Raw genomic sequence first — 25,048 nt, forward strand, 5'->3', positions numbered from 1 at the left:
TTTTTAATTTCCCTTTAAACTTATTTTACCCATGGATTATTTAGAATTGTGTTGTTTAGTTTACAAGCATTTAGTGATTTTCCTGTAATTGATTTCTATTTTGATTTGATTGTGTTGGAGAACACAATCTATATGATTTCAATTATTTTAGATTTGTTGAGATTTGTTTTTATAGCCCATGAAATGGTCTATTTGGGCATATATTCCATGGTCACTCAAAAAGACTCTGTACTTTGCTGTTACTGAGAGAAATTTCCTTTAAATATTATTTATCCTCATGGCTGAGAGTGTTGTTGTATTCTACTGTGTGCTTGCTGATTTTCTGGTATTCTATCAATTTTTGAGATGGGGATGAAAGTCCTGGCTCCCTACTTGGCCTTCCCTGACATCATCTTGGCAGAGTTATTAGGATGCCCCATTATAACCTGGTGAGGGTGGAAGTCTAGGCTCCCTACTTTGGCTTTGCTGGTCGGAGGGGAGGGGGCAGAGTATTTTATATGGTGTTTGTCTAGAATCGCTCAATTAATGTCTAAAAGTCTCTATCTTGCTAGGATGCCCTTTTGGCTGGAGAAAGCAGCCTTTTGTTGGGGCTTTCTTTGGTTTATGTCTGTTGCTGTTTCTGCGTAGCTGGCTTCTTTAGCTCCAAGACTGGCATGTAGGGCAAAAAGAAATCCACAGAATTTACCACCACCATGGTATTCTTTGGGTCTTAAGGTCCATAGCTGTCTGCCTTCTTCTGTCATCTTTCAGGGATCACTTATTTTTGTTACATATAATGTCCAGGGTTTTTAGTTGTACTTAGCAGGAGGGATAGGGAAAAGTATATCCACCCTATATTCCTGGCTTGCTTTAATTTTATGTTAATTCAGGGTTAGCCACAAAATCTGTTTGTTTCTTTGCCTTTAGAAAGATTTTTCTAAAACGTTTATGTCTCAGCCTTATTATATTTATAGGCAAGAAATATGTTACTACATGCTTGTAAAATACTTGCCAGTTACTCCTTAATGTTTTCAAGACTCAAAATGCTTCAGGGCCACCTTTCTCAATTTTTGTGGTCCACACTTACAGTATTTAGAGACTGTTTGCATGAAGGATGGTACGTATTTGGAAGAGAAGATGTAGCTGGAGTTGAGAATTGTGGGTGGTGAGCTATATTATTGAAAGATTGAGGATCACTGGAACAGAAGAAAGTCCATGAAATGTCTCCAAATAGGGGAGGTGAGAGTAGAAGGCTCTATTATGTTTCCTGAAATAGACAAACATCCAGGGGTTCTAGCATCCAGTTATATTAATTAGTTAGTTATTTGTAAAGTGTTGCTTAGTTTTAATAGCAGGTAAATTGTTAATAGTTTGGTCTCTACCCTTCCAATCCCTTTTCTGTGAATTTGCAAATATAGTTGATCTTTGAACAACATGGGTGTGAACTGTGCACATCCATGAATATGTGGATTTTTCAGCACATACACTGCAGTACACTAAAAGTATTTTCTCATCCTTAATGATTTTCTTAGTAACATTTTCTTTTCTCTAGCTTATTTTATTGCAGGATTACAGTATATGATACATACAACATATAAAATATGTGTAAATCAACCGGTGATTTATCAGTAAGGTTTCTAGTTAATAGCAGACTATTGGTAGTTAAGGGTTTTGGGAAGAGTTGAAAATTATATTGGATTTTCCACTGCACAGAGGGGTATATTGGTGCTCCTAACCCCCACAATGCTCAAGGATCAACTCTTTATAAAGAGAGAGGGTGTATTGCTTAGTGGTTCAAATCTTGGTTCTGGGGGTGCCTAGGTGGCTCAGTCAGTTAAGCATCTGCCTTCAGCTCAGGTCATTATCCCAGGGTCCTGGGATACAGTCCCACATCAGGCTCTCTGCTCAGCAGGGAGACTGCTTCTCCCTCTGCCTCTCCCCACTCTCCCCCTGCTTGTGCTTTCTCTCTCTCTCAAATAAATAAAATCTTAAAAAAAAAGAAATCTTGGTTCTGCCACGTATTAGCTGCATGACCTTGGTCAAGGTACTTTATCTCTCAGTGCCTCGGTTTCCTTGACTCTAAAGTGTGGATAAATCACTTTCCTCATAAAATTGTGTGTGGGGGGGATTAAGTGAGCTAATGTTCATAAACTGATTAAAATAGTAACTTTGCATTATTCTAAGCTATGTAGCTGTTAGTATATTAATATTTATACATAAGCTCTATATACATAATATTCCTTGGCTTTTCTCTTTTCCTTAACAGTATTTGTAGGAAATCATTCCATGTCCTAACCTATATTATATATCAAGCTCATTCTTTTTTCATTGCTCTTTTTCTGCTGTATAGTAATTTATTTTTAGCCAGTGCCCTGCAGATGAAAATTTATTTTTTTTTTGTTTTGTTCTTTGAAAAGCAAAGCTGTGATAAGTACATACGTGCCTGGGTGTGGACTGATGAATCAAAGGATATGTACATTTTAAATTTTAGTAGTTAACTGCCAATAGCTTTTCAAAAATGTTTTACCAGTTTTTGTATACTCCCAGTGAATGACATATAGAAGTTTTATTTATCCTCATCCTTACTGTCACTCTTATGTCTTCTTATTTTTATTTTCCCAAACTAGGAGCTCACCATGTGACTGTATGTGCTGTTATTTATATTTAGATTGAGCATCTTTCCTGTTGATTGGCCACTTCTTTTTTTTCCTATTAATTTCCTGTTTTCGTAGTTGACTCATGTAGTTGGCTTATTCTTGCTGATTTGTAGGAGTCCCTCATTGATTCTGTTTATCAATTCTTTGCCTATTACATATGTCGCAGATATTTTTCTCTCAGACCATCATTGTCTTTTAGGTTTGTTCACAGTATCAAATTTAGTTGTTTGTTCATGTGGTCCATTTTTGGTTTTTATGTAAACACATATCAGGTTTTCAACACATGTCAGGTTTTCTTGTCCTAATGCTTTAAGAGATTTGTCTGGATGCTAAAACTCGTAGGTGAAAGTTTTATGAGAAACAGTACCTTTAAGTAGTCTCAAAGCATGGCTCACAAAATATTTATTAATTACAAAAGAACAAAAGTGAGGAAACCAAGCAGATATCATCTCAAGCAGGTGATTCAAGTTAACATTACCAGTAATGAGACAAACAGAACTCATGTGCCTCTTGATATGATACACTGTGAAAGACATAGCATATAAATAAAGATGGGAATGTATATGTGTTACATACATATATGTGAGAGAGATTGAGGAAGAGAGAGAAGAAACAAAGGTGAAATGTTAACATTTTAGGGAATCTGGGTGAAGGTTATATAGGAATTGCTTGTATTATGTTTGTAACATTCCTAAATCTTAAATTATTTCAAAACCTGGGTGGTTCAGTCAGTTGTCTGCCTTCAGCTCAGGTCATGATCATGGGGTCATGATCCACATGTCCTGGCTCAGCCTGGAGTCTGCTTCTCCTCCTGCCCCTCCTCCCAGCTTGTGTTCTGTCTCACATGCTCACTGTGTCTCTCTCTCAAATAAATAAAATCTTTAAAAAGAATAAAATAAGTTATTTCAAAACAAAGATAAAAAAATTAAAGAGCCACAAAAAAGCCTGCCTACCCCAGGATTATAGAAGTAGTATCCTATATTTTTGGCCAAAACTTCATGTTATTTTGTTTGTTGGGCATTTAGAGCATCCAGATTCTTGTTTTGGATTATAGTACGATATGGACTGTAAACGTGTAACCACTTTTTGAGCACCATCTTCTACCTATCGGTTTGATGCACTGCTCTCGTCATAAACCAGACTCCTGCATATATACAGGTTTGTGTTCTAGACTGGTCGAAGGCTCATTTCCTATCCCAAATGATAGGGGAATTGAACAGCTTCTTTTCCCTTAGGGATAGGGCTCTCATGCAGAGTGGGGGACATGAAGCAAACAAACATAAGCCCCATTGCTGCTGCCCTTCTGACTCCTACTGACTCCCAACCAGCCCCCTGAGATGGGGGGCGTGGGAGAGGAGAAGGGAGAGAGCTGATCCTAGGGATCTGCAAGGAATGCCGGGTAAGCCTTGCCTTCAGGGCTGGGATGCGAGGCCCCTGTGCATTGCCAGCAGATACAACAGCGGCTACGTGACAGCAGGCCCAGGCCCAGGGGTATTAAAAACCCTCCAATTAGGTCAGATTGTACCACTAACATCAAATCATGCCCTTAACATTCAACCTTAGCTTCTGTGAGTAAATCTAAAATTACTGTATTATGACCATGGTGCAGCATCTCACTGTTAATGTAAGGCCTCAGGCATCAGCTGATTTAGGAAGCAGTCTGGTGACCAGAGGTAGAAATCTTATTGCAGGGTGGCATTTGTTTGAGCCCCAAAGACAGGAATTTTCCAGGCTATTTCCAGGTTCTGTTCCTTACCATTTATTTATTTAACCTACTCTTCCACAACAACGCACTGTTTCTATCTTTGTAGTATGTGTGGTTTTTTCGAAGTTAGTAATTGATTTTCTAAAAACTGAGGTGAATAAAATCACTGAGTTTCACAAGTGAACAATTAAGTGACATTTAGTACACTCACAAAGTTGTGCAGCCATTACCTCACTCTAGTTCCAGAGCATTTCCATGACCCCAAAAGGAAACCCAGCTCTCATCAAGAAGTTGCTGGCTGTTCTCCCCAGCCCCTGCCAACCTGTCTGGGTTCTGTTTCTGTGGATTTACCTGTTCTGGATATTTTGTATAAATAGAATCATCTACTCTACGACCTTTTTTGTCTGGCTTCTTTCACTCAGCATGATGTTTTCAAGATTTCACAGCATGCTTTGATATCTGATAGATCCATTTCCTTCCTTTGTGTTCTTTTTTCAAAAAAGTTTTGGTTGTTACCACATCTTATCTTTTCTAAAGAACTTGAAAATCACCTTGTCAAATTCCACAAAATACTATGTTTTGATTCTCAGTACAATTGCACTGAGTTATTAATAAGCTGATTTGAGGGGAATCACCATGTTTACAATATTGAGTTTTCCCATCTAGGAACATGGTATGCATTTCTATGTATTTAGGTCTTATTTTATGTCCTAATGTGAAGTTTTAAGTGTTCTTTATACGTCTTGTCATTTCCCCATGTGCCTTTTTGTTTATTGTGCATAGGTTCCTTTTTTATATAGCTTTATTGAGGCACACTTGACCTATAATATACTGCATATATGTGAAGTATTCAGTTTGATGAGTCTTGACATGTAAATGTCTACACCTTTGAAACCACCACAGTCAACATGATGAGTGTGTCCATTACCCCCAGAAATTTTCTCATGCCCTTTAGTAACATATCCCTCACCATCCCAGCCCCATTCCTAGAAAGCCATTGGTCTACTTTTATTTTTCTTTTTTTAAGATTTTATTTCTTCATTTATTTGAGAGAGAGAGAGAGAGAGAGAGAGCACAGGTGGGAGGGGCAGAGGACAAGGGAGAGAGAATCTCAAGCAGACTCCAAGCTGAGTGTGGAGCCTGACTCAGGGCTTGATCCCAGGACCCTGAGATCATGACCTGAGCCCAAATCAAGAGTCAGATGTTTAACTGGCTAAACCACACAGGCACCCCACCACTGGTCTACTTTCTCTCACTATAGACTAGGTTGTGGTTTTTCTTTTTTTAATTTTACATAAATCTTTTTTTTTTTTTTTTGGTCTGGCTTTCTTTTCTCAGAATAATTATTTCAAGATTAATCCATACTGTTGACTGTAACAAGAGATTTTGTGTGATTGTTTAATGAGTAGTAATGTATTCAACCTCATTGAATACTTCTAGATAATTTACTTGATGATTATTTGGTTTGTTTCCAGTTTGGGCTGTTAATAATAAAGCTGCTATGAATGTTTGATACAAGTCTTTGTGTGAACATATGCTTTCATTTCTCTTGGGTAAACATGTAGGAGTGGACACCGGATTGAATGGTAGATATACGTTTACGTGTTTACATCAATCATTGCATATTCCTACCAGCAGGACCTTAGAGCTCTAGTTGTTCTGTACCTTTGTCAGTACTTGATTTGCTCAGTCTTTTGAATTTTAGCCATTCCAGTAGGTGTGCAGGGGCATTTGATTATAGTTTTAACTTGGATTTCTCTGGTAACTAATGTTTTTGAGTATCTTATCTTGTGCTTTTTTGTTGTTGTTGTTACCATTAGTATATATCTTCATTGGTGAAGTGTCTGTTCAGGTTTTTGCCCATTTTTTTTTTAAAGATTTTATCGATTTATTTGAGAGAGAGAGAGAGAGAGAGAGATTGAGAGGCAGAGACACAGGCAGAGGGAGAAGCAGGCTCCATGCAGGGGGCCCGACATGGGACTCGATCCTGGCTCTCCAGGATCAGACCCTGGGCTGAAGGCAGCACTAAACTGCTGAGCCACCTGGGCTGCCCTTTTGCCCATTTTTAGTGGGTTGTTTGTCTTACTACTCAGTTTGAAGAGTTTTTTTTAGATTTATTTATTTATTTATTTATTTATTTATTTATTTATTTTATTTATTTATTCATGAGAGAGACACACAGAGAAAAAGAGGCACAGACACAGGCAGAAGCAGGCTCCATGCAGGGAGCCCGATGTGGGACCTGATCCTGGGTCTCCAGGATCACACCCTGGGCTGAAGGCGGCACTAAATCGCTGAGCTGATTTATTAATGCTGCCCAGATTTATTTACTTTAGAAAGAGAGAGAGAGCTGGGGGAGGGTCAGGGAAAGAGGTAGAGAGAGTCTGATGCAGACTCTGTGCTGAGTGCAAAGCTTGATGTGGGCCCTGATCTCAAAACCCTTGGTTTCATGACTGAAACCAAGAGTTGAACACTTAACAGACTGTGTGCCACCCAGGTACCCCTAAAGAGTTCTTTGTATATTTTATATACAAGTCCTCTGTTGGATATATGTTTTACAAATATTTTCTCCCAGTTTGTAGCTTGCCTTTTGTTATCTTAACAGTATATTTGAAAAGGTGATGTCTGATGAAGCCAAGCTTATTAATTTTTTATTTTATAGCTGGTGCTTTTGATGTAACATTTAAGAAATCTTTGCCAAACTAAAGGTCAAGATTTTTCTCTATACTCTCTTCTGGTAATTTTATATTTTTAGCTCTTACATTTAGATCAAACTTATTTGAGATTAATTTTTATATATGGTATGATGTAAGGATCAAGGATCACCTTTACATATAGCTGTCAAATTATTCTAACATCTTTTCTTTAAAAGATTATCCTTTCTTCATTGAATTGCTTTGGCTCCTTTGTCAAATATCAAATGATCATATATGTATAGGTATTTTGCTAGACTCTGTATTCTATTCCATTGATCTTTATATCTGTCTGCATGCTAAAACTGCACCCTTTGATTACCTTAGCTTTATATTAATTCTTAAAATACATCAATTCTCTAACTTTATTCTTTTCCAGCTATTTTAAGTTATTCTAGATCCTTTGAATTTTAATGTAAATTTTAGAACCAGCAGATCAGTTTCTGTAGAAAAGGCCTGGTAGGATTTTTGATTGGAATTGTATTAAATGTATGGACCCATTTGCATAAAATGAACATCTTAACAATATTGAACCTTCAGATTTATTAAGCTAATATATCTCTTCATTTATTTAAGTCTTCTTTAGTTTCTCAGTCCTTTTTAGTTTTCTTTTTTTTTTTCCTTTTTAGTTTTCAATGTACAAGTCATACAGATCTTTTGCCAAATTTATCCTTTAATAATTTCATACTTTTGATGCTATTGTAAATGGCATTTATTTTCATTTTAATTCCACTTTAGTTAATAGAAATAAAATTGATTTTTGTATATCAACCTGGTATTCTGCAACTTTGATTAGTTCTGGTAGGTTTTTGAATATTCCTCACAACCTTTCTACATAAACAGTCATGTTGTCTGTGAAGAAAAGCAATTTTACTTCCTCCTGTCCAATCAGTATGTCTTTTTATTTGCTTATTTATTTCTGCCTTACTGAACTGGCCAGAATTTCCAGTACACAACTGAACCGACATGGTGAAGGCAGACATGGTTACCTCCTTCCGGATCTCAGGAGAGTAGCATTTAGCGTCTCATCACTCAACTATAGTGTTAGCTGTTGACTTTTTGTAGATACTGTTTGTAGGCTTAGGAAGTAGCCCTCCAGAAAGTTGTTACCATACATGGATGTTGAATTTTATCAAATGCTTTATCTATATATGTTGAGATGATCATATCATTTTTCCCTTTTTAAATCTTTTAATGTGATGAAATATACTGATTGATTTTTGGATGTTAAACCAAACTTGCATTTTTTGGAATAAACCTCACATGGACATAATATGTTGTCCTTTTAATATATTGTTAGATTCAATTTCCTGAATTGTGTTAGAACATGAGAAATATTGGTTGGTCTATAGTTTTCTTTTCTTAGAATGTCTTTGTCTGGTTTTGGTATTAGGGTAATGCTAGTGTCATATAATAAGTTAAGAAATGTTCCTTCCTCATATATTTTCTGGAATATTTAATGTAGGATTGGTATTATTTCTTCTTTAAGTGTTTATAGAATTTAGCAGTGAAGCTATCTGAGCTTGGTCAGGAGAAGGTTTTATAAGTTTAAGTTTGTTTTTTTTTTTTTAAGTTTAAGTTTTTAAATAGATATTACTGCTATTTAACTTATCTATTCTTGAATGAGCTTTGGTAATTTATGTGAAGAAATTTTTCCATTTAACTTAGATTTCCTGATGCCTAGCCATAAAATGGTTCAAGATCCAGTTTTTGGTTTTATTGATTTTCTCTATTATTTTTCTTTTTATTGTTTTCTCTTTATTATTTTCTTTCTTATGCTTACTTTGGATTTAGTGTTCAATTTTTTTAAGGTGAAAGTTATAGTCATTGATTTGAGACCTTTCATCATTTCTAATATAAGAATTTTAGTGCTACGAATTTCCCTCTAAATTCTCCATTAGCTACATCCCTCAAATTTTGACATTTTGTATTAAGTTTTAATTCTGTTCACGATACAGTCTAATTTACCTTTTGGTTTCTTTTTTGAACCATAGGTTATTTAGATATGTGTCACCTTGCTTCCATGTGTTTGTGAATTCTCTAGCTATATTTCTGTTATTGGTATCTTACTTAATTCTAAGTAATTAGAGAACAAACTCATTTTTTTGGCCTGGAACAGGAGTTGGCAAACTTTTTCTGTAAGTTTCATGGACCAAATATGGTCTCTATCATATATTTATTTATTTATTTTTTTAGCCCTTAAAAATGTAGAACCATTTGTAATTCATAGACTGTACACAAATAGGCTACTGGCTGGATTTGGCTTGTGGGCTGTAGTTCATCAACCCCAGTCAGGACTACAGTCTTGGTAAATGTTCCATGTTTACTTGAGAAGAATGTATATTCTGCTGTTGTTGCAGTTAGAAATTTTGGGGAATTATTCATATAGTTCTTCTTTACCTCTCCCTTTTCTGGGGGCTCTAATTACACATATATTGGACTACTTGGTATTGTCCCAAAGCTCAAGTAGCTGGACAAACACATGGAAGAGTATAACAAAAATAAGATCAGAAATTAGAAGTAAAAGGAGGGAGAGAATTGTTGAGAATTGATTCTTTATAAAACACATAATAAATAAACTTATGGCAAATAAAGTGGTAAACAGAAATAAAAATAAGCGGAATTTAGATTGAGAAAAGGAAAGCAAGAGTATAAAGAGATTTGAAAATTATAAGAGAATGTGGTGCATAGATGTTATATGCAGCTTTATGTGACTAAAATTGAAAATCTCGATGAAGTAGATCATTTCTGCTGTGATTTAAGAAGAAATCCTATAAAAAGTGTGTGTTGAAGGAAGAAATAAGAAAAGTCATTAGAGAATTATTTCTAACAAAAGTACCAGGCCCAGTTGTTTAAGGTAGCATTCCCTAAAATTGTCAAGAAACAAGTAATTCCAACATCCTGAAAACTATCTTAAAGCTATAAAATAGCAAGGGAACCTTTTCAGGTTGTTTATAGAGCTAATTTAATTGATAGCTGATACTGCTTTTGTGCATGGTACTGTTTTTTTTTCCTATCATTTTATTTAAATGATTATTAGGTTTGGTTTGCATATTTTGTATAAAGGAAAACTAGCTTTTAAAAAATACATTTATCTATGTCTAACAACCTCATTGAATTCTTTTGTTTCTGATTTCCTCTTCTGTCCCTTGGCCGTTCCCTTACCCTTTAGGACCATGGTTTAAACAGATGACAGGTTTGTACAGTTTATGCAGTAAAAAGTTACAAGATTGCAAATTCCACGGTGTGTGTGGAGCGGAGCACGTGAGGGAGGCAGAGTTTAAGGAGGGATTGGCCTGCAGACTAAGCAGATACCTACTAAGTGCATCTCCTCTGTCCTTTGCTAAGGCCTATCGAATTGTCTCTCACAAGTCTCCCTAGCTCGATTCTAACCTCCAGTCTTCCCTATGTGATTGCCGATAGAAGCTTTTTAAAAGATCAGATTACATTCCTGCTCAGAATTGTTCTCAGATCCCTGGGTGGCTCAGCGGTTTGGCGCCTGCCTTTGGCCCAGGGCGCAATCCTGGATCGAGTCCCACGACGGGCTCACTCCCGGCATGGAGCCTGCTTCTCTCTCCTCCTGTGTGTCTCTGCCTCTCTTTCTCTATCATAAATAAATAAAATAAATAAATCTTTAAAAAAAATAAAAAAAAAAGAATTGTTTTCCAGCAATCTGTGTCTAGATTCAGAGGCAAATTCATTGTTTTACTTAAATACCCAGGAACTAGTGCAGAGTAGGTGTTCATCCAATGGATGGACTTCACTGGAATCTAAGACCTTTTTTGATTTGTCCCTTCGTTACCTTTCCAGTGCCCCTGTTATCCCCTTCAGCTCTGTGTAGCTCTTCAGATGGGCTGTTTCCATTCTCACCTGTGTGCTCTTGGGTGTGCATGGCATTCCTTTTCTAGGGGAATTATGTTCCGGCTCTTTGTGTTTTGGTAACGCCTTTACTTTCCTCTCTTGCAGCTCCTACCACTCTAATTGCACAGGTCTACTACCACCCCAACCCTGCCTGGTCTGGCCCCTGGAGGCTGTAGAATGATGTCTTTCATGTGGCTGTACCCAAGAACCCCCCATAAAGTGCCTGAGTGTATACATACCCCATCAGGCGTGCAAAGAATAGTTATTGAATTGAATTACCTGGCTCCTTTGTTCTGCCTTTCTGTGCTGCGATATTGGATGCCAACATCCAGCTACATTATGTTTGTGTTAAACATGAATTGAAATGCAATTACAGCTGGCAGTGTGGTTTGAGAACCGAGTAACAGAGTAAATAAGAAGGGTGACTTAGTCACAAGTGCCAGTTCATCTCCTCTGCTTTCCTGCCTCCTGTCACGGAGTATGACACACGAGTGGTGTGAGTTCAAGTGTCCTCCCCTATGCTCCATTGCTTTAACTCTCCCCATCCTCCTGGTCTTGTCTGGTCTCTTCCAAGGGCCCCTTGGAAGACACCAGACTGTCCAGAAGCCCAGGGCCAGGCCTTGCAGTTAGAGGTGGTTGGCTCCAGCAGGAGGCTGTCCTGCCAGCTGCCGGTGGTCTCTGCTGAGAGCCAGGGCAGGGGAGCCTGGGCTAGTGTGCAGGCCAGCCTCCTCCCTCAAGGTCTAGGGAAGCCATGCGGAGCCCAAGGTTGCTAGTGTGTGCTGTTTTCTTTACCATATCCTGCGAGAGCCCTAGCTAAAGCAAAAACAGTGCCATTTATAAAAGACCTTGCCTGCTTATCTTAGACCTATTTTGTTTTTTGTGACTTTATTGAATTGTACTCAGAAATTGTGTCTTGTAGGGATGCCTGGGTGGCTCAGCGGTTAAACGCCTGCCTTCAGCCCACAGGGCATGATCCTGGAGTCCCAGGATCGAGTCCCACATCAGGCTCCCTGCATGGAGCCTGCTTCTCTCTCTGCCTGTGTCTCTGCCTCTCTCTCTGTGTCTCTCATAAATAAATAAATAAAATCTTAAAAAAAGAAATTGTGTCTTGTAACTGGACCTTCCTTGATGTCAGTTCAATTGGTTGAATAGAGAAACTTCTTTCTTGTTTTTAAGAAGGCACTTAGATGTCTTGGAGTCTCAAGGTCCAGAATCTTTCTGGACCTATGCAGTTGCTTGTTAATGAGTATTTTTATGGCTTCCCTAAGTCGACTGACTTGTAAGCCCTTTATGTAAGGGCTTCCTTTATAGGAGCCCATTCAGCTGGATTCAGAGGTTTTCTGAAACTTTAGAGATGGAGCAGAAGAGGATGGGAAGCGTTCACTGACTGGCATATACTAATTGAGTCCTCACCAATTGTAGGTCGTGTGCTGGGTACTGGGAATTGTGCATGTCAGATGTGGTCCCTGTCTGCATGCAATTTAGAGACCCAGGCAGAAGGGAAGAGATGTGCATCCTTGGGTAGCTGCCTCCTTCCCAAGAGTAATCCTCCCAGGGGAGTTCTCATTTCGTCGTCTTGCCTGGGTTCTTGCTTGAATATTCCTCTCCTCTTTCTTTCCTCTCCCCCTTTCCTTTCCACACAGACGTACTGCTGTCTCCTCTGCTCCTAGAAACAGGTGCACCACCCCCCCATTGCCTCCCTTTGCCTTACCAGCCCCTCTGGCTGCTGTCTTAATAGTCCTCACCTGCCCCCGCCCCCACCCGGTTGTTTCTGCTTGCCTCTCTTCTATCATTATCTCCACTCATCCCTTGCTTCCGAATTGTCTAATTCGATGGCTTTTTCCTAATTCTTATTCTTGATCTTGTCTCAACTTTGGATGCTGTTGGCCAGTTCCTTTCTTCTTGAAGATACCCATTTTCTAAATGCAGAACTAACACAAGCTCCCTGTAGATGATTTGAAAGATAGAAAACACAAGGAAGAAAAGAAGTGGCTCATAATTCTACCACTCAGAGAAACAGTGCTGGTAACATTTTGGCCTGTATCCTTTAGTTTTTTTCCTGTGTGGGCAGGCAGGTGTTTCAGCAATAATAGGATTCTGTTGCATATTCTTTTTCTACTGTCTATAATATATACTATGCTTATTACTACATTGTATGTTTTTTTCTATTGCACTATTAGTTCATCAAATATTCTTCCATAGCCCTTCTTTCTTGGAGCTCTCTTATCCCTGAAATGTGATTTCTCCTGCCTTGTCCTTTGATTTCCTCTTCCTGTGTTGCCTCTCCTGCAACCATGACATCCCCCGGTTGCATCACAGCCTCCTTCTCAGTGTGTTCTCCTCCAGCCTGGGTCCCAGCCACCTCAGGCTGGGCCGCATCCTCACACAAACAGCCCGTACTCAGACACACGTTTCCTTATGCCTGCCACACTAGTCCACGTATGACGGTTGTAACACTGACATCAAAGTGAACAGTCCTCCGTTTCCTTCCTACCGCTCACCCAGCCCCCGGACCCACAACCGCCCCTGCTCCCAACTGTTTCTACCAAGCAGAGGCCAGACTGTTCCTGGGTGCCACCTCCCCTCTCGCTGCCCCCTGCTGTCAGGGTCTTGGGATTTTCCCCAGGCGTCATCTTTCACACCATCCTTTTCTGTTTCTTTTTCTTTTTAAGATTTTATTTATTTATTCATGAGAGAGACAGAGAGAAGCAGAGACACAGGCAGAGGGAGAAGCAGGCTCCATGCAGGGAGCCCGAGGTGGGACTCGATCCTGCATCCCGGATCAAGTTGGACACAACCGCTGAGCCACCCAGGCATCCCTCCTTTTCTGTTTCTATTGTTACCAAGGCCTGCCCTCACTATTCATGTTCTGGGTGGCCTCTTCCAAGAAGACTCTGATCCCTTTTTTCTCAGCTCCAGGGTTTTCTCTTTGAAGCATCAGGCAGAGTCCTAACTCCTGTACCTACTCTGCTCCCCCAGATTCTGGCTCCTCCTACCTCCGTTCCTCGTGGCATCCCACCTGAAGCTGCCTTTGCTCTGCTCCTTCCATTTTCTATCTCATCCCCCGTCGCTGCACCCTGAAGTACTTTCTTGTTCTTCTGAACACTTATCTCTATTCTATTACTAAGGTAACTCTCCTTGCACTTCCGGTAACTCCAAGTGTCCCCACTAGGTCTGCACTTCCTGTAGCTCCAAGTAGCCCCACCAGGTGTGCACTTCTGGTAACGCCGAGTATCCCTGCTAGGTCTATCTCTGTGCTAGTTGTTTCCATAGACAGTGTTTATTTCACACAATGACCCTGTGGAGTTACAGTTATAATCTTATTTTACAATAGGAAAACAAAACCTCAGAGAGCTTGGGGGCTTTTCTTGAGATCACACAACATGTGTGGATGAGCAGAGATCACACCCAGGTCTCCTGCGTGCACACACTGCACCTTCACTGCTGATTCCACTCGTCTGTTGGCCCTCCTCTGAGGAAGAGACCATGTTTTACTCATATTTGTCTATGCTGAAGAGCATGGTGTATTGCCTTGTGAATCTAAGCACTTAGTAAATACTTGCTGAAAGAAAAGTAAAGACTTGTCGCCAGAAGAGATGAATTGCACATGGCAGGTAAAGGTCTCTGTTTAAGGTCAGGTCAGCCTGCATACCTGGGTGTGGGAAGGAGTGTTTCTGCTACATAAACATCAATATTTACCACTGATAAGGGATTACTGTGTTCCAGCTGATGGGTAAAGCACTTGGTTTGCATTCTCTTTTAATGATTACTACACCTGTATGAGGTTAAATCTACTGTTTCCATTTGCTGAGGCTCAGAGAAATTGAGGAACTCAGCCAAGGTCACACAGCTACCAAGTGGTGAAGCTAAGATTTGAACCCACATCTCTCTGTGCAGTATCAAAGCCCGTGTTCTAAAATACTGCCTTCTTCTGCTTTCCTGGCCCAGGAGAGTAAGGACTGGGTGGTGTGAAGCATAAGTTGTTATCCCAGAGTCCTGCCAGAAAAGAACTTTGAAATACTTTGCCATGGTTAGCAGAGACAGAGAGGATGGTCTTCAGGAATAGCCTTGTGAGCGTCTCTTCTTTTCTTCTCTCTTATAAACTTTGTTCAGCAGATGCATCCTCCATAATAATTCTCTCTTACTCATCAGATCCTGTGGTAGAGAGGGGATTAGTGAACCCTTTTTTTAAATTAAAAATATCTTCATGATATTTAAAAAATTATAAAGGCTCATTTCAGAAAATCCAAATCATATAGAATTATATGAACTGAAGAGTGAAAATATTACTACCTTTCCTTTCTTCTAATCCTATGCATATTATTAACAGTTTGGAAGTATCCTTCTAGACTTTTTTCTTTTTGCAAAAAAAATTTATTTATTTTTAATTAAATAAAGGATACAAGAATCTTATTTTAAAAAATCAAATAATACAGCCAAGGCTCAAGTAATTCTCTACCACACCCCTAATATCTATTAGCCACTGTCCTCAGTTTGCTCATTTTCTTCCTTTTGCTTCAGCACTTACGTGTTTAAATGACTTACAGAACAATGTCATTATAACTTGACTTTTTAATATAAATTAGATCATGCAGTAAGCTCTTACTTCGTTATTCCCAAACAATGCACATGCTGGTCAGATCTTTCTAGGTTAGTGTGTATAGGACTAACACGTTCTCGTTCCCTGGTATGTGATGTCCGTGTGGCATCCGCAGCATGCTGAATGTGCTACGGGAGCATTCTCCTGATGCTCAGTGTATGATTTTCTTATGGTTTTTCACTGGACAGAACTGCAGAGCATACCCTCTTGTTTGGGTTGCCAGATTTAGCAAATAAGAATAAGATGCCCAATTAAATATGAAAATCTTTAAAATACTTTTCTTTCTTTCTTTCTTTCTTTCTTTCTTTCTTTCTTTCTTTCTTTCTTTCTTTCTTTCTTTCTTTTTTTTGGTACAGTATGCTTTATTGATGGTACATGACAAGGTAGGGCTCCCCAAGCCCCTCCCCTTCCTCAGGGTCTGGGATGTAAATTGGAGGTCAGGAAATTCTCAGTGTGTTGGGGAATTAAGTTGGGGCAGGGACTCCCCAGCAGCTGAGGGCCTCTCTCTCCCTCTTATTCTTGCTGGGGCTGGTGGTCCAGGAGGCTCTTACTCCTTGGGGGCATGTGGACCATGAGGTCCACCACCTGGTTGCTATAGCTGAATTCATTGTCATACCAGGAAATGAGCTTGATGAAGTGGTCATTGAGGGCAATGCCAGCCCCGGCATCGAAGGTGGAAGAGTGGGTGTCACTGTTGAAGTCACAGGAGACAACCTGGTCCTCAGTGTAGCCCAGGATGCCCTTGAGGGGGCCGTCTGATGCCTGCTTCACCACCTTCTTGATGTCATCATATTTGATAGCTTTCTCCAGGTGGCAGGTCAGATCCACAACTGACACGTTGGGGGTGGGGACACGGAAGGCCATGCCAGTGAGCTTCCTGTTCAGTTCAGGGATGACCTTGCCCACAGCCTTGGTGGCGCCAGTGAAAGCGGGGATGATGTTCTGGCAGTCCCTCGGCCGTGATGCCATAGCTTCCCAGAGGGGCCGTCCACGGTCTTCTGGGTGGCAGTGATGTCATGGACGGGGGTCATGAGGCCCTCCACGATGCCGAAGTGGTCGTGGATGACTTTGCAGTTGGTGCTGCAGGAGGCATTGCTGACAATCTTGAGGGAGTTGTCATACTTCTCGTGGTTCACACCCATCACAAACATGGGGGCTTCAGCAGAAGGAGCAGAGATGATAACCCTCTCGGCCCTCCCCTTCAGGTGAGCCCCAGCCTTCTCCATGGTGGTGAAGACCCCAGTGTACTCCACAACATACTCAGCACCAACATCAATCACCCCATTTGATGTTGGCGGGATCTTGCTCCTGGAAGATGGAGATGGACTTCCCCTTGATGACAAGTTTCCCGTTCTCAGCCTTTACTGTGCCGTGAAATTTGCCGTGGGTAGAATCATACTGGAACGTGTACACCACGTAGTTGAGGTCAATGAAGGGGTCATTGATTGCGACAATATCCACTTTGCCAGAGTTAAAAGCAGTCCTGGTGACCAGGCGCCCAATACAGCCAAATGCCATTCACTCCGACCTTCACCATCGTGTCTTGGAGATGTGGCTGGCACTGCACTAGAAGATGAGGCTGTCTGTCGAGCAGGGAGGAGCAGAGAGCTGAAAATTCTTTAAATTTGAAAAAACTATTCACTGTTTCCTCTGCAATTCAAATTTAATCAGGTGTCTGTGTTTTTTTCTCTGGCAACTCTCTTCCTTGTGTACATTTACAAGTGTTTGAAGGCCCCACTCTTTTTCTTTTTCTTTTTAATATTTTTTTAAATTTTATTTATTTTTTCATGATAGTCACACACACAGAGAGAGAGAGAGAGAGAGAGAGAGAGAGAGGCAGAGACATAGACAGAGGGAGAAGCAGGCTCCATATAGGGAGCCTGACGTGGGATTCGATCCCGGGTCTCTCCCGGATCGCTCCCTGGGCCAAAGGCAGGCACTAAACCACTGTGCCACCCAGAGATCCCCTCTTTTGTTTCTTAAGGTATCTAAAATCTGATTTTTTTTATTTAAAAATTGTATTACTAGGGGTGCCAAGGTGGCTCAGTCAGTTAAGAATCTGACTCTTGATTTTTGCTCAGGTCTTGGGCTCCAGGCTTAGCATGGAGTCTACTTGAGATTCTCTCTCTCCTTCTCCCTCTGCCCCTCCCCCTGCTTATTCTCGCTTTCTCTCTCTAACTAAATAAGTAAAATCTTTAAAAAAAATAAATAAAAATTGTATTGCTAAACATTTCACATATGAATTGTCCTTGAATAAGAAGGATGGGGTGCTAAGCCTCCCCCAACTGTCTCAATTGAAAATCCATGTATAACTGTTGACTTCACAAAGATTTAACTACTAAAAGTCTACTATTGACCAGAAGCCTTATTGATACAACATAAACAGTCAACACTTATTTTTTGTTACATGTATTACATACTGTCTTCTTGAAATAAAGTAAGCTTGAGAAAAGAAAATGTTAGTAGGAAAACATAAGAAAAAGAAAATACATTTACAGTACCATACTATATTTATTGCCAAAAAATTCACAAAGAAGTAGACCCACACAAACCTGTGCTGTTCAAGGATCAACTGTATGTAAGAAACGTATAGGGAATAACAGAACAAATACCCACGTAACTACCATGCAGCTTTTTCGGTTATTAATGTCTCACTAAGTTTATATGAAGTTTATTTTCAGTGAGAGAGATAAACTATTACTGGTGCCTGCACACCCTCCAGGCCATGTGTCTTTACCCGGAGTAACTACTGAGTTTGGTGTTTATCATTCCTATATATTCTTCCTGTTTTCAAACTATATATAGATGATATTCATATGCAATCTACTATCATACTGTACTTATTTTTCAACCTGCTCTTTTGGCTGAGCATTGTTTTTGAGATTTATCCTTGGTGATCCTTACAGCTCCAGTTCATGTACTTTCAAGGCTATATCAAAATCTGTCACATGAATATACTATGATGTATTGATTCATCCTCCTGTTGATAAGGATGTGTGTTGTCTAATCATTTGCTATTATAAAAAGTGTTGCTGGGATCCCTGGGTGGCGCAGCGGTTTGGCGCCTGCCTTTGGCCCAGGGCGCGATCCTGGAGATCCGGGATCGAATCCCACGTCAGGCTCCCGGTGCATGGAGCCTGCTTCTCCCTCTGCCTGTGTCTCTGCCTCTCTCTCTCTCTCACTGTGTTCCTATCATAAATAAATAAAAATTAAAAAAATAATAATAATAAAATAAAATAAAATAAAAAATGTTGCAAATAATACCTTCATCTCTTTATGCTAAGAATTTCTCTAGGGAACAATTTAGGGGTGGGATTGCTGGGTCATTTTCACCTTACTGAAATTAGTAAATGTGTTCTCCAAACCAATAGTGCCAGGTTGCGCCCTGCTCATTTTTGTCAGATATTTACAGTTTAGCCCATGATTTGCCTTGCACAATGTAACATTGTCATTTTAAATTTACATTTCCTAGAGAGGTTGAACATTTTCTCCCAAGGCTGCTACATATTGTATATCATTTTTTCTTTTAGATTATTTTTTCTCATTGATATGTAGGAGTTCTTTATTTATTTGGGAAATTAATCCACTGCCGGTTATGCATTGCTCACAGTCGGAGGCTTGTCTTTTTACTGTTTTGAGTGTCCTTTATAGTACCGAAGTTTTAAATTTCAGGGTAGTAAAATTCATCAGTTTTCTCTTTTATGGATTTTTTTTCTACGCCTTTGTCTATTTCTTTAACAATTTCCTCAATTAAAACCATACATATTTTTAATGTTTTTTTCTGAAAAGTTTTCAAGTTTTGCTTTTCACCTTTAATCTTTAATCCATCCAGGATTTGTTTTTATTTAGATTTTTGTTTCACAGTGACCAGCATGTGTCCGAGTAGTATTGATTCAAAGGTTCGTGCTTGACCACTGCTCTGTTATCTACAGCCCTGCCCTAGATTGTCTGTGGTGGAGAGGAACCTGCCTCTGTGCATGGGTGCCAACCAGCCACTGTGTTTATCATTTTGCTACTCTTGGGATCTGTGGAGATCTGGGGCTGTGTCCCCAAGCCATCTTTCCTGATGACCAGGAATGGAAAGGATATTCCCTCTTTGATGTAGCCAAATGCCCTGCCTGCATTTACATCCCATTTTCCCAACTCATGGCCTCACAGTCTCCAGGAACTGATTTCCCTTTGTATCTGCCTTTCCCCATAAGCAGGTGCAGAAGCAGGGTCATTGATTTCTGGGAGTGTCGCCAGGGGCCTTTGTTTTCTTCCACCCTGTCCAGCCTCAGGAATGGGTCCTCTCTATGCCTGCTGGAGCGACAGCAGCTGTGCAGCAGGTAGAGTGAGGAAGGGTGTCTGTGTAACCCCTCGTGTGCCAGCTTTAGTCTTTGAGCATTTTCTCACTGGGTACTCTGTTCCTTATTCATTCAGCCAGTTAGGAAATATCTGATTGTGGACCACCAGTAGGGCCTTGGACAGGGTATTCTGAAAAAGACCCTACTGGATAAAATAGGATCCTATTTTAAGGAGCAGAAATAAAAATAAGGAGCTCAAATTTTTTAAGTGTACACTACATGCCAGATCTTAGGCAAAGAGCTTAAAAAATCATAGCTTTATGGAAATATCATTCACATAGCATAAAATTCATCCTTTAAAAGTGAACAGTTCACTAGTTCTCAGTGTTTTCACAGAGTTGTGCAACCTACACCAACCACTGTCTGGTTCTAGAATATTTACATTACCCCAGAAAGAAATCTTAAACCCATTAGTAGCCACTCCCCAATTCTCCTGCCCACCAGCCCCCGGCAACCACCAATGTGCTTTCTGACTCTGTGGATTTGCCTTTTCTGGATGTTTCATGTAAATGATGTGATACAGTATGTGCCTTTTGTGACCATCTTCTTTCATTTAGCATAATGCTGTCAAGGTTCATCCATGTTGTAGCAGGTGTTAGTATTTCATTTCCTTCTAACAGCTGAAAAATATCCCACTGTCTGGATGTACCACATTCTGTTTGTCAGTTGGTGGGCATTTGGGTTGTCACTTTTTGGCGATTATGAAGAATGCTGTTAGCAGCATTGTGAACAAGTTTTCGTGTAGATTATGTTTTCAGTTCTCTTGGGGTTATACCTAGGATTGGAATTGTCGGATCCTCTGATAACTCTGTGTTTATCATTTAGAGGAATTGCCAAACTGCTTCTAAAACAGCTGCACCCCAATACCATCTGTCCAGCAGTGGACAAGAGTTCAAATTCCACATCTTTGCCTAAATTCATTCTTGTCTGTCTTCTTGATTGTAGTCATCCTAGCAGTTATGAAGTGATATCTCATTATGGCTTAGTACTTTCTGTGCTTTCTCTCCTTTAATCCTCACAAATAATCCCATGAGTTAGGTATTACTATGATTTTCATTTTTTGATGAGGGCCAGAAAAGAAAAATATGACTTCTGGGAAACTGCAGTGTGGAAGTAGCAAAGCCAGGACTTGAACTCCAATCTACCTGACTCCAAAAATCTGAGTTCTTTTCTTTTGTCTATGGTTTTCTCCATCTTAGAGGTTTCATGCAAGAAGCCAAAGGAAGGGGTGCCTGGGTGGCTCAGTCTGTTAAGCATCTGCCTTCATCTCAGGTCAAGGTCTCAGGGTCCTGGGATTGAGCCCATGTCAGGCTCTCTGCTCAGCGTGGAACCTGCTTCTCCTTCTCCCTCTGCCCCCCACTCCCATTGCTCATGCTCTATCTCTCGCTTGTGCTCTATCTGAAATAAATAAATAAAATCTTAAAAAAAAAAAAAAAGAAGCTAAAGGAAAGGGAAGATCCTGGAAGAAGAGCATGTGCTTCTGGCTGGTATCCTCAAGGAGACTTTGCCGTCATAGGTTTCCTTCAGCCAGGCCCAAAGTGATAAGAACATTCCACACAATGAGGTTCCAGAGGGAACTCCATGAGTGAAGACAGGGAGGTAGGAAATCACAGGCTGAGGGAGATAGAGCAGTCTCAGGGACAGGGTTGTACATCCATTTCTTTTGCTAAGAAATATTAGACATTTCAGCCGAAAATCTGTGGTGGACTTGAGCTGTCCATTTAGGATACAGAATGAATAAAATAATGCAAATGAAATCAGAACCAAACAACAACCAAGAATTTCTGGACTCAGTCAGATGGCTCGTTTCCACTTCAGAGTTTTAGATAAAAGCATTTTGGGCACACCTTCTGTTAGGGATTCAGAAGAGAGGTTACTTAGGCTCCCTGTCTCCATGTGGTGCCTAAACTGCTCTGATTAAGAGTTGAAATGGCTTCACGGTTGGCCACTGTTTGACCTGGGCTAAGTGTCTGTGTTTCCACAGTGGATGATCTAACACATCGAGAGCCCTTTGAACTTCATTCTTACAGTGTCAGCCAGATATTTCCTTTGGAATGTCTGCAGAATTTCCTGGCCCCTTTGATTGCTTTGTGTCTGCCAGATACATCTTTGAATTGTGGGTGGGCTCCCTTAAAACACCAGGGTGTGAACGGGTTGACCAATCTGCTAGTTAGTCTGGTGATTAGCTGTGGTGTCTTTCAAGAACCTTTCATTGGGCAAGGAGTACTCAATGCTGACATTGAAGACATACTGCCAGTAGTAAGGATTTACTGCACAGCCCCTCTGGGCAGCTCATATGGGTAGCTGATTTACAAAGTGTTTCTCAGGTTTAAATCTGATAGATTATTTCTCACCCCATCAAATGAAGTCTTCTAGATTGTTGTTTTTCTTATTATAAAAAAAGCTATATAGAGTTAAAAGGAACACACTTCCAGTTATAAAATACAGCAGTCATGGGGAGTGGTGACTTAATTATAAGTGGTGGAATTAATGATACCGTGTTGCATATTTGAGAGTTTAGACCTCAGAAGAAAAAAATTTCTGTAACTCTCTGTGGCAAGAGATGTTAACTATGCTTATGGTGGTGATCATTTCACAGTATAGATAAATATCAAATCACTATATTGTACACCTGAAACTAATACAATGTTGTATGTCGATTATACCTTAATTAAGAAAGACAACACCAAAAAATACCCATAATCTCAACTGTTCAGAACCAAACAGTAGTTAATGCTTTGCTTTACATTTGTCTATATCTGTTTCCATATAGATTATTCCAAAGAAACAAATATAAAATTGTACTATGTAAACCATTTTGTAACTTGGTCTTTCCCCCTAAACTTCCTGTGTTCCTAGCTACATGTCCTCAAAATTGTTTCCTGCTGCTGAGTCTTCCACTGTAAAGGTGTTCTCTGATTGTTAGAAATTTATCACTCCCTGCTTTTGCCTTTAAACACTGTGCCCCAAGGGACATACAGATAACACTCTTCCCATGTGACCAGGCTCTGGTGACGGAGCTCCCCCCTTCCTGTCCCTTTACCTCATCAGCCTGGTTTCCACCCTCGCCCTGCAAGGCTGTGTCTCCAGATCTCACGTGACGGTTTCATCCTCAAAGCAAAACTTTCCAGACCTCCATGCTTCCAGAAGTCATCCACATATCAGACTGAGGCACATCCTCAGAGAGGGCCTCCCTGGTTACCCCACCTGAAGCAACCTCCTCTTCAGTCTCTGTTCCCATGACTCTATTTTATTTTATACAAGGCACTTACTCCTCCTTAAAATTATCTTCATATGTTTATGTGTTTACCGTGTGTCTTCCCCCATCAAGTTTATGACCCTGTGGGGTCAGTGCTGGGTCTAAAGTCTTATTCAGCTGTCTGTCATCTGCAATGTCATCAGAGCTGGGCCCCCAGAAACTCAATATGAATGAACAAATGGTCGCTGCACTCTTGTGTGCACATCCCATCATTTCCTTGGGCTCTCTGCCCAGGAGCAGAATTCCTTGGTCACAGTCTGGCTTTGCGCAGTGGCAGTATCATAGCCAATGAGGTTTATCCAAGGCGCAATTATTGCTAATTGAAAACCTTGGTCACAGTCATGTCTATTTTTTTTAAAGATTTATTTATTTATGTTAGAAAGAGAGATAGCACAAGTGCAGGGGGGTGGGATAGACAGAGGGAGGGAGGGAGGGAGGGAGAGAGGGAGAGAGAGAGACAGAGAGAGAGAGAGAGAGAGAGAGAAAGAGAGAGAGAACCTGAAGTAGACTCCCTGACGAGTTCAGAGCCTGATGGGGGGCTTGATCCCAGCACCCTGAGATCATGACCTGAGCTGAAACTAAGAGTTGGACACTTAACCAACTGAGCCACCCAGGCGCCCCAGGGCATGTCTATTTTTAAGGTATTTGATATGCAGCACCAAATTAATCTAAGTTAAGTTATACTACTTTCTTCTCATTCCAGCAGCAGTCAAGGTGCCTAATTCCCCCATAGCCTCTCTGCACTATTGCCATCTTTCCCCATTAAAATGTGTCTTTCTTTGACAAAGAAAGTGGCATCTTGTTGTTGGCACTTGAATTTAATTATTCAGGTGGAACATATTTTCATGTTCACTGGCCGTTGGTCTTGCTTCTGTGAACTTCTGGTTTGTGCCATTTGTTCTCTCATATGCTTCTTGGTAACATTCCCCCTTTCCACTTAATATCAGGGATATAATTATAAATATACTTCATCCTTTTTAAGAACTGAATAAATATTCTGTGGTATTGGCATACCGTAATTGATTGAGCCAAGACCCTTTCATTCCTCAGTTTCCTCACCTGTAAAATCAGATGGTAACTGATCATTGTTTATCATAACTCTTAGTGTTGCTGTGTAAATGCATTTATTAAACTTACTTGCAATGACTTAGGGCGAATACTTAGGCTCCTGGCATGCAGTGAGTGTTAGCTGTTATTATTACCCACAGTACATGGAAGACACAGTGGAGTGGCTGGACAGGAACTCTGTCTGCGAGGGTGGTGTGGCATTGGGTAAAAGTTCAGCAACCCCGCCCCTGCCCTGCCTCCAGGGAGCCAGCTGTTGACCTTCTAGTGAACCAGAAGCACTCTCTCTCAGGGAGGTCTGCTTGCTCTGCGTTTTTTGGTTTCTGGGCCCCTGTGTCCTATTTCTAGTTCTGTTTCCCCACCCTCCCTCTCACGCAGGTGAGCTCCAGTACTTCTGTGTCTCGCAGGCAGAGAAATGCAGTGAAATCATGGGTCCCTGCCTGGATGCAGAGGACGTTTTAAAAAAATTAGAGTTAATAGCTTAGGCTTAAGTCTCACAAAATGAGGAAGGCATTTCAGCGTTAATTTCACCGTTTTCCATAGTTTCATCCTCAAAGCAAAACTCTCCAGACCTCAATGCTTCCAGAAGTGTCTGCAAGTGTTACCTTTTCCATGGCATATGGCACTGAGATGCTGCGGTATGCTCCCAGTCTCCCTTCACAGTTGTGGTCCTGGTGGGTCTCTGAAGTGGCCCTGAGAGGCTCTGTTTGGGTCTTGTCCTTCTGGTATATTCCAGGTATGCCTGCATGTGGCTTCTCAGCTGCCCCAAAGTCAGGTCCTGGCAGGCCGACCATCCTTTCCTGGGTGGTGAAAGGCGACTGCTTCCTGAATGTTGATGTGGTAGAGGCAGGAGTGCACAGTCGGGGCTAGAGATCCAAGAGGC

General features: G+C 40.6%; 1 protein-coding gene and 1 pseudogene across 13 annotated transcripts in view; both read left to right on the forward strand.

Annotated features, from left to right (window-relative positions):
* MVB12B (multivesicular body subunit 12B) overlaps positions 1–25,048 on the forward strand; it is a 187,260-nt gene that overhangs the window by 26,267 nt on the left and 135,945 nt on the right. The gene's annotated exons all lie outside the window — the stretch shown is intronic.
* LOC121474399 lies at positions 23,360–23,471 on the forward strand (annotated as a pseudogene).

The sequence above is a fragment of the Vulpes lagopus genome, chromosome 12 (genome assembly GCF_018345385.1).
Source record: "Vulpes lagopus strain Blue_001 chromosome 12, ASM1834538v1, whole genome shotgun sequence".
Taxonomy (NCBI): Eukaryota; Metazoa; Chordata; class Mammalia; order Carnivora; family Canidae; genus Vulpes; species Vulpes lagopus.